This window comes from Schistocerca cancellata, chromosome 1 (assembly GCF_023864275.1).
Source record: "Schistocerca cancellata isolate TAMUIC-IGC-003103 chromosome 1, iqSchCanc2.1, whole genome shotgun sequence".
Classification (NCBI taxonomy): Eukaryota; Metazoa; Arthropoda; class Insecta; order Orthoptera; family Acrididae; genus Schistocerca; species Schistocerca cancellata.
In genome coordinates, this window is record NC_064626.1 from 1,086,461,482 (window position 1) to 1,086,476,704 (window position 15,223).

General features: G+C 39.0%; 1 long non-coding RNA gene across 2 annotated transcripts in view; it reads right to left on the minus strand.

Moving 5' to 3' along the window:
* LOC126091219 (uncharacterized) overlaps window positions 1-15,223 on the minus strand; it is a 206,571-nt gene that overhangs the window by 59,582 nt on the left and 131,766 nt on the right. The gene's annotated exons all lie outside the window — the stretch shown is intronic.

Here is a 15,223-nt window from a genome sequence, read left to right on the forward strand (position 1 = left end):
AACTGTTTATTACTATTATTATTGCAGTATTTCAACTTAGACTGAAATCTGTCATTTCGTCCTCTTTATTTCTCTGATTATATTCTTAATCCACTTTCACTATAATGTTTATTATGCCTCTACTACTATCACTATATTCTAAACATCTGTATATTGTTAACACTTGAGGTAAATTGTGTGGTATAAGAAGTATGCTTTTTGATAGTAGTTTATATATTCATTACTTTATCTGTAATTGGTTGAGAACACTACTGTTTTTCTGTAAATTTCCTTGAATGATACTTTCTGTTATTATCATTATTAGTAGTAGTGGTAGTAATAGTAGCAGTAACAATTATAATATTACAAATCATAACTTTAGCTCTGAGTAAATCTATTTGTGAAATGATCCTTAAGAAGGATACTAAGAAATAAGATTCAGTTAAATTAAGTGGATGAATATAAGTATTAATGTACATATGTATGAATCTTTTACATACTATTTGTTGAGACATAATGCAGATTTCTGTCATAGCAGCCCAAAAGTAATGGATATGACATATCTCCAATAAAGAATGAGATTACAGTTTTGGTTAAAAGGACAATTTATGAGGCAAATCTAAACGTGAAATACATCTGTAGATTTTAAATTATTATATACTTGAACTGAGTGCTTCCATAGTCAAATGGCTGGAATGAAGCAGTAGTCGCAGTGTCAGGATTCATCTACTGGTAACAACAACTGGAGGGATTGGTGACATACTGATAGTATGACCCACAGTCATAGATTGCTCTGCATTCTGCCCTGTAGGCAGCAGTTGGCCAGTAGGAACAGGTCTAAGGTCTAATCTTTGAGTAATATTCACATATATTTGAATACACTGGTTTACAATGACACTGCATACATAATGTCTGCATTAAATCAAACCTATACACAAAGGCTGCGACAGTAAAACAGACAAAATAAGGACATACTTAAGTGCACAAATAATTGTTCTTTTTCTGCACATCATTTCTAACAATGACAGGAAAATTTAAATGATACTAGTAGAGTATGTGGCGACTGTGAAAGTTTCGAAGATTACTAGCTGAGTGCAAATGTATATGTAGATTTCAACAACTAAGTTCTATTCATACTTTCAAAATCATCTGATTTATACAGAGAAAATCTTCTACTGGCAACCACTGTTATATGTTTTCTTCACAGGACATATTTAAGTGCCAATTAAAATCTCGTTCTTGCAGGGTAATAACGTTATCCCTTCACTTGCTTTTTAATAAAAAATGTAATGACATAAGACTTAGCACAATTTTGCATTGAACTATGTTGCATACTATTATCATTGTTTATCTGACACCAAGAAGACTCCCTTACACTCACTCTGTAAACACTTCAAGTTCGTTGTAGAATTCTGTTTGAACAATGTATTTGGTGTGAATAAAGTTTTCCGTGATAAATTCAGGAAAATAACATATCTCAAAAAGATTTTTCTTACCATCAATTTAAAGCAGTCTGTTTCACTTTTAAAACGCACTTTTGTTTGAAGTGTTTTATAACACAAACGTAATGTTACATTAGATTAAGTGAGTTGCTGACAACACGAATATGTTTCTTTATTTACGTAAATGTTCACAAAATCGTTCCAATGATACCTTTTGGTGAGATGTTCTTCATAACATACTTTATGAAAGCTTTGAAACATGGTCATTATTTTGGATGAATGAATACACAGGCTGTGGCAAGTTGAAGATGTGGGACCACATGCAGATTTCTGGGATGAGTGTCCTGGAATATCTCAGACAGAGCTGCATAGCAGATTCAAATGTAGCTGAATCCTTGATAACAAACAAAGCTAGCGATACTACAGCTACCAGTTTACAAAAAGAGTTCAGTGAATTCTAAAACAAGATCTTACCTCCAGAGTTTTTCTATATAAAATCAGTCAATGAAACAAATTCGTCTGTTCAAATGGGCGCTGACCATGATACATTGAAACGTAAGATTATAAAATGAAGGCTAATATATTAAATTCTGTTTTCTGGGTCATTTCTCCGAAGAAGATCACAACGCAGTTCCCAAGTTCGTGGATCACATTGATGTGCAAATGAATTGTATAGAAATACTTGTAGACTGATGAGTCAAAACATTATGTTTACTTGCTTAACAACTTTTTCATCCTTCTTTGGAACATAATGCAGAAGTGATTCTGCGTTTTATGGATTCGACAAGCTCTTTGTAGGTTTCTGGACGTGAGTGAGATCAAGTATCTACGCACACATCAAGCAGTTCCGGTAAATTCTTGGCCAGTTGTTGGTGGGCTCAGAGCTAGAGCCGATTACGTCCCAGATATGTTTCATCGATTTCAGATCAGGGGAATTTAGTAGCTAAGACATCAATGACAACATTAAAGTTTTCTCGACAAGGAGAAGTGTCACTGGATAAAAACCGACGTTTCGGCCACGATTATAGTGGTCATTTTCTGGACAAGAAGAATACAATACTCAAACAACTGATTTTGGGCGCAGAAGCTACATGGTTACATCAATCACTTTAGCACGATTCTGGGCTTGCGACTTGGACTGTTATCTTGCCGGAAGAACCACTGCCTTCGGGGAAGATATTAAGCACAAATGGATGCAGGTAGTCCGTAATAACATTCACCTGTTCCATAGCTATCATCGTACTTTCGATTAGTATCACAAGTCCCATGGAAGTTCAGGTGAATGTTCCCCGTAGCATAAAAGTGACCTCACCAACTATATCTGTAGCACGGTGCGTGTTTCGAGCAGCCGTCCGTTTGGGTGACGACCTAGTGTAACAAGAAACATGATTCATCCGACCAGCCGACACGTTTCCATTGATCCACGGTCCAGTCTCTGTGATCCTATGTTCACCGCATTCGTAATCGACGATGCTGTTGGGTCAGTATGGGAACAGGCAGGAGTCATCTTCTGAAGAGCCCCATGTTCAACAATATTCGCTGAATGATGTACTTTCAAACATTTGTACCTGTACCAGCACTGTGCTCAGTCGTCATCTGCCAGAGATCACTGCCTGTCCTGCTTTACAGTGAAGGCAAGTCTCCGACATGAGAGGCGGACGTCCTACACCATGTAGCCCAGCCGTGGTTTCATGGTCCTTCAACCACTTTCTGTAAATATTCACGACAGTAGCACGCAAACAGTCGATCAACTTCGCCATTTCCGAGATGCCCAGTCCCAGGCACCGGGCCTTAATAATCTGTTCTTTGTCAAAGGACTGGCGGTGGATTTCTCCATTTGCGGTCCTATTGTCGCTAGAACGATTCTACATTCGTCTCTATTCCGCATATATACTTTCCTCACCACGTCACCAAGCAGCATTCACCCTCGCGGTGGGCAGTGGTCATAATATTTTGGATCATCCGTGTAACTGAGCATAGAATTGAAAACAGCTTAAAACACTCAATAAGCCATAGACTTGTAGCCATAAACTGAAACAGAAAATACAGATCGGAAACAAATAAAAAAGAATTGTTCACAGTTTCTGTCCGTTTCGATTCAGAAATATCACGACATAAAAAACTCCAAGTTGCTACCATTACCAAAGTGGAAGCGGAAGCACTACAACAAATATGCACGAAAAGCCCGCAGTCAGAATAAATCTTAGGGGAGGAGGGGGGGGGGGGAGAGGGGAAGAGAAAGTTTCTTGGTGCTCGCTTCCTATTTGAGCTAGGTTCAAAAGTTTTTGGTTTAGCCCGGACCAGCGACCATTTGTAATTTTTTTTTTCATCAGTCTTCTGACTGGTTTGATGCGACCCCCCACGAATTCCTCTTCTTTGCTAACCCCTTTATCTCACAGTAGCACTTGCAATTCATCTCAGAGTAGCACTTGCAACCTACGTCCGCAATTATTTGCTGGATGTATTCCAATCTATGTCTTCCTCAACAGTTTTTGCCCTCTACGGCTCCCTCTAGTACCATGGAAGTCATTCCCTGATGTCTTCACGGATGTCTTATCATCCTGTCCCTTCTCCTTATCAGTGTTTTTCACATATTCCTTTCCTCTCCGATTCTGCGCAGAACCTCCTCATTCCTTACTTTATCAGTCCACCTAATTTTCAACATTCATCTGTAGCACCACATCTCAAATGCTTAGATTTTCTTTTGTTCCGGTTTACCCACAGTCCATGTTTCACTACCATACAATGCTGCACTCCAGACGTACATTCTCAGAATTTTATTCCCCAAATTACGGCTGATATTTGATATTAGTGGACTTCTCTTGGCCAAGGATGCCCTTTTTGCCATTGCTAGTCTGCTTTTGAAGTCTTTCTTGCTCTGTTCGTCACTGGTTATTTTACTGCCTAGGTAGCAGAATTCCTTAACTTCATCTACTTCGTGACCTTCAATCCTGATGTTAAGTTTCTCACTGTTCTCGTTTTTCTACTTCTCATTACCTTCGTCTTTCTTCAATTTACTCTCAGCCCATACTCTGCACTCATTAGACTGTTCAATCCGATCAGCAAATTGTGTCATTCTTCTTCACTTTCACTCAAGATAGCAATGACAACAGCGAATCGTATCATAGATATCCTTTCACCTTGAATTTTAATTTCACTCCTGAACCTTTCTTTCATTTTCATCATTGTGAACAGTAGGGGTGGAAGGCTACACCCTTGTGCGACACCCTTTTTAATACAAACACTTCGTTCTTGGTCGTCCATCCTTATTATTCCCTCTTGGCTCTTTTACATATTGTATATGACCCGTCTCTCCCTATAGCTTACCCCTAACTTTCTCAGAACTTCGAACATCTTGCACCATTTTACATTGTCGAACGCTTTTTCCAGGTCGACAAATCCTATGAACGTGTCTCGATTTTTCTTTAGTCTTGCTTCCATTATTAACCGCAACGTCAGAATTGCCTCTCTCGTTCCTTTGTGTTCCCTTAAAGCCAAGCTGATCGTCATCTAGCGCATCCTCAATTTTCTTTTCCATTCTTCTGTATATTTTATTCTTGTAAGCAACTTAGATGCATGAGCTGTTAAGCTGATTGTGTGGTAATTCTCGCACTTGTCAGCTCTTGCCGTCTTCGGAATTGTGTGGATGATGCTTTTACGAGAGTCAGATGGTATGTCGCCAGACTCATACATTCTACACACCAACGTGAATAGTCGTTTTGTTGCCACTTCCCTCAATGATTTTAGAAATTCTGATGGAATGTTATCTATCCTTTCTGCTTTATTTGATCTTAAATCCTCCGAACCTCTTTTAAATTCTGATTCTAATACTGGATCCCCTATCTCTTCTAAATCGACTTCTGTTTCTTCTTCTATCACATCAGACAAATCTTCACCCTCATAGAGGCTTTCAATGTATTCTTTCCACCTATCCGTTCCTCCTCTGCATTTAACAGTGGAATTCCCGTTGCACTCTCAGCTTGCAATGTCGGCATGTATACCTCAACTATCGTTGTCGGTGTTGGTTTGCTGTCGATTCCGATAAGAACAACTCTATCACTGAATGTTCACAGTAACACACTCTCTGCCCTACCTTCCTATTCATAACGAATCCCACTCCCGTTACACCATTTTCTACTGCTGTTAGTATCACCCTATACCCATCTGGCCAGAAATCCTTTTCTTCTTTCCACTTCATTTCACTGACCCCTATTATATCTAGATTGAGCCTTTGCATTTCCCTTTTCAGATTTTCTAGTTTCCCTACCACGTTCAAGCTTCTGACGTTCCACGACCTGACTCGTAGAACGTTATCCTTTCGTTGATTATTCAATCTTTTTCTCATGGTAACCCCCCCCCCCCCTTGACAGTCCCTTCTCGCAGATCCGAATGGGGGACAACTCCGGAATCTTTTGCACAATGGAGAGATGATCATGACACTTCTTCAATTACAGGCCACATGTCCTGTGGATATACGTTACGTGTCTTTAATGCAGTGTTTCCATTGCCTTCTGCATCCTCATGCCGCTGATCATTGCTGATTCTTCTGCCTTTAGGGGCAGTTTCCCACCCCTAGGACAAGAGAGTGCCCTGAACCTCTGCCCGCTCCCCCGCCCTCTTTGACAAGGCCGTTGGCACAATGAGGGGTGACCTCTTATGCCGGAAGTATTCGGCCACCAATGCTGATTATTAATCCAAATTTAAGCAGCGGCGGGAGTCATATAGCCACTCCAACATCAGTCTTACTGTAGCTATGCTACTGTACATTAAGCAAGGTTTGAACGACGAAAGGAGCTGACGCCCAGGCAAATTGTGTGAATCGACTAACTCCTTTTTCAAAAGATTGAAATGGAGCTGCAATTAATGCTCAGCTAATGGTGCCATTTGTATGTGCACCGTTCGGATTTTACACACAAAAACAGTCACCCTCGTTCGGATTTTACGTGCAGCAATCCTCACCTACGTACTAGAGCGGGACTGGTGGGCCATATTTGGCCCACCGATGTATCGAACCTTGGTCTAAAATAATTTTAACCGTCTGAAAAAATCTTGCTTCGTTTGTATTTTATATGCCAAAAACACGTTTTTCTGGGAGGTTGTTGAAGCGCGTTACTTCTGTACTTTAAACTTGTACGAATGGGCTCGAACTTTGCACGAAGGTGGATAAATGGATTTTTTTGTCCAATAATCTTTATGCGTTGTCGAGATAGGAGGGTTTAAAGTCGAGCTCAGTGAAGTACATAAAATTCGTTTTTAGGGGAATTGAATGTGCGGAAGCGTTTAAAGTAAAAAAAAGCGTTCTTGCGATAAAATTGAAAGGTCGCTTCCAAATCCTATCGTCATTCGTCACTCCTATGTTTCTAACTTGTGCGAATCGGTTCAAATTTTGTAAGAAGGTATGCAATGTTTGTGATAGCTTTACCCGTTGCCACGATATAGCGGTCAAAAGTAGCCCATAAAACGTACGTAAAATCCAGTTTTACACGAATCGTACATGCTGAGACGCTTCAAAGTAGTGCAGATGACAATAAAAAATACATTCTTATCGCAATTGTAAGAAGCGTTTGCAAAAATCTTTCATACTTCGGGTATTACGTCGAAAAATCATGCGTTTGCACATGAACCTGTGTTTTGTAGACAGGACGTTGCATCTTAAGCGCTGCTTTGGGATGTATCTAAAAAAAACAGGTTATTACAGTTTATTATTGGTGTGTTGTTTTTACGAGGTCCAAGATTTTATTCAGCAGTGGCGTAAAATCTTTGGATGTACAAAACAACGTATGAACCAAGCCAGAATTACGCCCAGCCTTGTACAAAATGGTATACTGTTTGATCGAACATGAAAAATCTTTATCGATGACGCGCAGAAGATTAAACTGACCTGAAAATTGGTATGCAAATGATTGTTAGAAAAAAGGTCACCTTGTTTCCAATCAACAGAAAATATTTCATTGGATTTTCTTCAGAAACTAGTGTGCTATGTTGTAGACAATTTATTTTCGTATAAAACAAGCTGAAGTTCGTTAATTTTCGTACAGGACTGAAAAGTTGATAGTATTTTGTCGTGCCTCATTGTTTCTCAGTTCTTATCGTTATATCTGGCAATCATACTCATATTTAATTCGGACTGGTTGTTGTAACATTTCGCACCAAAATTACTCAATGAGTTTTCTTAATTTTCAGTTTTTATTATTGCTTACTTTAAGCAAACAACGACAAGAATTTTGAGATAAGAGATAATAACGAGATGTATGTGTTTCAGAAGTTATTAGTTGTTGCGCGAGTCGTTCAGCTTGCTATATAATAGGTTTTTAAGGAAGTTTACCTGTGTAATATTTCTTTACCTTAATTTTATCTAAGTAATATAAACCATTTAATATATTATTATTATCATAAACTTCGCAGAGTACTTGATATTTCGTTCGGTGTCGTATTTATGATTGCTGTTATTTTGTGCACTGTGTCAAGCATTTACGGTTATTTTTCATGTCTGCGTACACAGACCCATGCGTATGTGAATAAAATGTGTGTAACTATAAAACAGAAACTTAAAACACAAAAAAATTTAAAGAATGAAAAATACAAAACAAAATAAAGAACAGTAAAAAACACGAAAATGTTTTAAAAATTTAAAAAAATAAAACAAAAGCCTCCCGCAAGAATGTGATCTTGACTTGGTGGTGAGAGTTGTATGCTCTGAGACCACAGTAGGCTACACTGGGTAGCCTCAACCATACCAGGAAGATAACGATAGCGGCGGCACGCAACATGGTTCGAAACACAATAAAAACAAAAACGTTCACCGGATCAGTTATCGCCCGCGTCAGCAAAAATTTACTTCGTTTGTCATGCTGTGGTAATCTAATGTCAAAATTATGGTACAGTAAAAGTTGGGAACCAGATTAAAAATACTCCTGTCACAGCACAAAAGAAGGCGAATATGTCCTGGGGAGAGTTAGGAATGTAGAAGAAGGGAACTAGCTTTTCGACGTATTTGGCAGCTCCGAAGATATTTAAATAAAAAGATCTTGATGTGTTTGCGCTTTTCTACGAGTTAACTCCATTTCCCCAGAGCGAAAATGGTTGAAATGGCTCTGAGCACTATGGGACTTAACATCTATGGTCATCAGTCCCCTAGAACTTAGAACTACTTACACCTAACTAACCTAAGGGCATTACAAACACCCAGTCATCACGAGGCAGAGAAAATCCCTGACCCCTCCGGGAATCGAACCCGGGAACCCGAGCGCGGGAAGCGAGAACGCTACCGCACGACCACGAGCTGCGGACTTTCCCCAGAGCAACGAGCTCTCATAGCTGCAATGTGTTGGCACGCCTGCGTCCTGCAGTTTATAAGCTAAAGTCCCTGATCCATTGCCCAAAATCAAGAACATTTGGCAACGATAGTAATAGTCTACATCTACATCTACATGGATACTCTGCAAATCACATTTAAGTGCCTGGCAGAGGGTTCATCGAACCACCTTCTCAATTCTATATTTTCCAATCTCGTATAGCGCGCGGAAAGAAGGAACACCTATATCTTTCCGTACGAGTTCTGATTTCCCTTATTTTATCGTGGTGATCGTTCCTCCCTACGTAGGTCGGTGTCAACAAAATATTTTTGCATTCGGAGGAGAAAGTTGGTGATTGGACTTTCGTGAGAAGATTCCGTCGTAACGAAAAACGCCTTTCTTTTAATGACGTCCAGCTCAAATCCTGTATCATTTCTGTGACACTCTCTCCCATATTTCGTGATAATACAAAACGTGCTGCCTTTCTTTGAACTTTTTCTATGTACTCCATCAGTCCTACCTGGTAAGGATCCCACACCGCGCAGCAGTATTCTAAAAGAGGACGGACAAGCGTAGTGTAGGCAGTATCCTTAGTAGGTCTGTTACATTTTCTAAGTGTCCGGCCAATGAAACGGAGTCTTTGGTTAGCCTTCCCCACAACATTTTCTATGTGTTCCTTCCAATTTGAGTTGTTCGTAATTGTAATACCTAGGTATTTAGTTGAATTTACGGCATTTAGATTAGACTGATGTATCGTGTAACCGAAGTTTAACGAGTTCCTTTTAGCACTCATGTAGATGACCTCGCACTTTTCGTTATTTAGGGTCAACTGCCACTTTCCGCACCATTCAGATATCTTTTCTAAATCGTTTTGCAGTTTGTTTTGATCTTCTGATGACTTTGTTAGTCGATAAGCGACAGCGTCATCTGCATGCAACCGAAGACGGCTGTTCAGATCGTCTCCCAAATCGTTTATATAGATAAGGAACAGCTAAGGGTCTATAACACTACCTCGGGGAACGCTACAAATCACTTCTGTTTTACTCGATGACTTTCCGTCAATTACTGCGAACTGTGACCTCTCTGACAGGAAATCACAAATCCAGTCACGTAACTGAGACGATATTCCATAACCCCGTATTTCGCTACAACCCGCTTGTGTGGTTCAATGTCAAAAGCCTTTCGGAAATCCAGAAATGCGGAATCGATCTGAAATCCCTTGGCAGTAGCACTAAACACTTCATGTGAATAAAGAGCTAGTTGTGTTTCACAGGAACGATGTTTTCTAAACCGATGCTGACTGTGTCAATAGACTATTTTCTTCGAGATAATTCATAATGTTCGAACACAATATATGTTCTAAAATCCTGCTGCATATCGACGTTAACGATATGGGCCTGTAATTTAGTGGATTACTCCTACTACCTTTTTTGAATATTGGTGTGACCTGTGAAACTTTCCAGTCTTTGGGTACGGATCTTTCGTCGAGCGAACTGTTGCATATGATTGTTAAGTATGGAGCTAATGTATCAGTACACTCCGAAAAGAACCTAATTGGTATACAGTCTGGACCAGAAGACTTGCTTTTATTAATTTATTCAAGGTTCACTACTCCGAGGACATTTGCTTCTACGTTATTCATGTCGGCAGCTGTTCTCGATTCGAATTCTGGAATATTTACTTCGTCTTCTTTTGTGAAGGCATTTCGGAATTCATTATATTACATGACATGTTTAATAATACTGACAAGCAAAAAAGCGCGAATACGTCAACGTGTCTTGATTTATGTGTCTTTGAAGGTATAAGTCGAAAAGCTAGTTCCTTTCTTTCACGTCCTTAACTCTGCCCAGGACACATTTGCCTTTTTGTACCATGATAGGAGGATTTTTCATTCTGGTATATCCATATGTTTGTGCCCATGGAGTCATAGGGTCTGCTAAAGGGTAATTACTACATCAGTGTAGTGATTTTGGCGAAAGAAGGCTTCTTACGTATATTGGGCCTCTTGTAAATCCAGAATAAAATGTTCTGAGTGTCGCGCAATTTGTTCGCATTCACGATATAGTTTTGCTACTGATATCTCTGGTGGCTTTTTTGTTGGAGTGAATACCAGGGAGCGCTTGTGAAAAGCAGTTTGCAACAATTCTGTGAATACTTTGAGGAAAGGGCTGTTGTTACGTCAGTGTAGTGACAGTGTGACTCGAATAACGATTTTAATCGGCGTTTCATAAGAATCCATAAAATTCTGTGGGATGCGGTCTGACTACCGTCGACTGAAGTCCATCCTTTGTCGTGACTTGCTAACGTAAGTGCTGTTGATTCCCTGCCAGTGGTTGAATAAGTAGGAAGGAAAAACATCCACTTCGGAGAAGTAGGTAGATCCCCGGCCTGCTGGAACGCGACCAAGGAACGCTATACAGCGCTGAGCACGTGACGTGGCATTCCACACTCACACACTTCCGTGCGCGCTAGCTACAGAACCGCGATGCTGTAAGGAACTGTACTTCTCACCGCATCGTGAGTTATTTATACGTGATTCCCCGTATGAATAATGAAGCACTAGGTTGGAAAAACTTCCTCGATTATGAGACAAGGAATTCACATAATGGGCTACGCAAGAATAACAAAAACCACTCCCTGTTTTCGTATTGTGTTTATGTATTTACGATCCATAGCTAGTTCTGACTCAAAGTTCATTTCGAATGTCATGTTAATTTTCATTTGCTTTTCTGATAGATATAAACCTGATAAATAACTAATAATAATTTGTAGGACCTCAGATCGTCTGGTGAGACGGCCACAGCGATCAGTATTATTTATCATAAATTTTAAAGGTGTCGATCGAAGTAAAATGTAATTACATCTAGTTGATAACCGGTTTCGATTGACTGGGAACCATTCTCAGATATATGGACGTAATTAGCAATATTGCTTGTCTTTCAGCTAATGTGAAAACCTCCTAACAATATTTGTAAAACATACATTTTTATAAAAGTATTTAAATTAAAAATAGTAAAAAAAACCTACCATGTTTACACTACACTGGCAAGTAAGTACAGTGTTGGCCACAACAAGATCTTTAGTACGCGTAACTTGTCAATATTAAAAGATTGGTCAAAGCATGGCTGTTAGCGTATAAAACGAGTGCTTGTCCGAGACCACCGTGGTTTTCCAGTTACAGGGCCGGAGGAAAAACGGAAACACCACAAACAATGCATATTAACAAGCCTGAAACGGTACAGAGAAACAGTTGGCAGTCAAAGCAGCTAGTCGTTTCGTAATAGATAAATACACGTTCTGTATGGTTTTCATAGATGTCTTATAACGTTCTTCCTGCAAAACAGTTGCAAGTTCAGGTAACGATGTAGAAGGTGGATAGCCATCACGTATCCTTCCCTCCAAAGTTAGTTAGTTGGTTGCATGTTCCTATATACAACACAGAGTTAAAGATTAATATTTCTATTATTTACCATATTCCCTTAAATGGCACAAAATGTATATACTATATTTATATATTTATTTATTCCTATTCAAGAATTCATCTATGGTATAGAAGGAGCTGTCAAGGAGATATGATTTCAATTTATTTTTGAAGCTCTTACTGCTGTCTGTCAGGTATTTTATTTCATCCGGTAATTTGTCGAAAATTTTTATAGCAGCATATTCTATCCCTTTCTGTGCCAAAGATAGGTTGAGTAAAGGATAGTGTTAAGTCCTTCTTTTTTCTGGTACTGTAATCATGAATGTCACTGTTGTTATTAAACTGGCCCATGTTGTTGAGAACAAATTTCATTAGTGTGTAAATGTACTGTGAGGCTGTTGCAAGAATTCCCAGTCTTTAAAAAAAAAATGTTCATGGTGTTAGGACAGCAACCAGCCACAAATTTACTTTCAGTTCCTTTATTCAAAGGGTACCGTTACCGGTTTCGAATCGTTGTGATTCATCCTCAGACGGTTTACACGCTTTCTTTAAGACATGTGGTGTGTTTTTTTTACAGATTAATTGTCCTAAAATATAAAAAATACATAATTATAAACACGCCGCACACAGACGGTTGCGTTACAGATTTTCGTTTCACGTAAGTCACATGCAACGAAAATCTGTAGAGTCGGTTTGGAGTGTTTGTTTTCATAACAGACACTCCAAACCGACGTTTCACGTAAGTCACATGCAAGGAAAATCTGTAACGCAACCATCTGTGTGTGGCGTGTTTATAATTATATATTGTTTATATTTTAGGACAATTAAGCTGTAAAAAAATATAAATAATACATAATTATAAACACGCCACACACAGATGGTTGCGTTTCAGATTTTCGTTGCATGTGACTTACGTGAAACGTCGGTTTGGAGTGTTTGTTATGAAAACAAAGACTCCAAACCGACTTTACAGATTTTCGTTGCATGTAACTTACGTGAAACGTCGGTTTGCGAGTGTTTGTTATGAAAACAAACACTCCAAACAGACGTTTCAAGTAAGTCACATGCAACGAAAATCTGTAACGCAACCATTTGTGTGTGGCGTGTTTATAATTATGTATTATTTATATTTCAGGACATTTAATCAGTAAAATTAATTAACCTGTTATCAAAACAAACACTCCAAACCGACGTTTCACGTAAGTCACATGCAACGAAAATCTGTAACGCAACCATCTGTGTGTGGCGTGTTTATAATTATGTATTATTTATATTTTAGGACAATTAATATGTAAAAAACACACCACATGTCATAAAGAAAGCGTGTAAACCGTCTGAGGATGAATCACAACGATTCGAAACCGGTAACGGTACCCTTTGAATAAAGGAACTGAAAGTAAATTTGTTGCTGGTTGCTGTCCTAACACCATCAACATTTGTCTTCAATCAACAGCCACGGTCTCCATCATGTCATCATATGACAAAATTGCATTTTAAAAAGATACCTACAAGATGTGCGCCTCTGAACCCCACACATTATTCTAACCACTTTCTTTTGAGCAGTGAATATTTCTTGTCTAAATGTTGAGTTACCCGAAAATATTATTCCACAGGACATCAGAGAGTGAAAGCATACAAAGTATGTTAGCTTACTAATTTCTATATCCTCAAAAGTGGTAATTATTCTGATTGCAAAAGTTGCTGAACCTATTCGCTTTAGAAGATCCAAAATATGAATTTTCCAGTTAAGATTCTCATCTATATGTACACCCAAAAACTTAGAGTGCTCTACCCTGTCCACTGACTTCTGTTGATGTGTTATATTTATTGAAGGAACTGTATTTTTTTGCAGCAGAAAATTGGATGCACTGTATTTTTTCATGGTTTAGAGAAAGTCCATTTGCAGAAAACCAATTAATGACTTTTCCAGAGACCTTATTTATATCATTTTCAATTGGAGTTTCTTTTACTGGATTAATAATGATGCTTGTATCATCAGCAAACAGTGTCAGTTCAGATTCCTGTTTCAGATAGGAAGGGAGGTCGTTCACTTATTTCAAGAACAGAAGGGAACCCATGATTGAACCCTGTGGAATACCTAGTGTAATTTCACCCCAGTTAGATGAATAGGCAAACTTATTTAAATCACTTGACCCACATAAGGAAACTTTTTGCTTCCTATTCTGTAGATCTGACTTAAACCGCTCATATGCTTTTTCATTTACACCATAGCATTGTAATTCTGTAACATAATGTCATGGTTGACACAATCATATGCTTTGGACAAGTCACAGAAAATTCCTGTTGGTGACATTTTACTATTTAAAGACTATTATGTGGACAGTGAAATTGTATGTTGCTGTCTCAGTGGAACAGCATTTTTGAAATCCAAACCGTGATTTACTAATTATCCAATTACAGTTGAGATGGCTAACCACTCTTAAGTACGTCACTAACTCGAAGATTTTTGAAAATGCTGTAAACAAGGATACTGTCCGATGATTATTGACATCTGTGGTGTCCCCCTTTTTGTATAGAGGCCTGGCATTGGCATATTTTAACCTGTCTGGGAAAATACATTAAGTTAGTGATGCACTACATATGTGACTCAGAACATCGACTGTAATTGCTCGACCTTGTTTTAATATCTTATTAGAGATGTCATCTACTCCAACAGAACATTTATTTTTCAAAGATTTCATACTTTTACTTGTTTCACAAGCATATCACCAAGACTCAATAATTGTGATCTGGTGACTGTCGTGCCCAGGGGAGATGCAGCAATTCATCCTCTGGAACACAAAACCAGTCCCGGACGACGCGAGCTGTGTGAACAGGGGCCCTGTCATCTTGGAACAGAGCATCACCATCGGGGAACAAACATTGTACCACGGCATTAAAAACAATTAAAATCGCTCAAAAGAGGAAAGGCCGCTGGACCTAATGGGATACCAGTTCGATTTTACACAGAGTACGCGAAGGAACTTGCCCCCCTTCTTGCAGCGGTGTACCGTAGGTCTCTAGAAGAGCGTAGCGTTCCAAAGGATTGGAAAAGGGCACAGGTCATCCCCGTTTTCAAGAAGGGA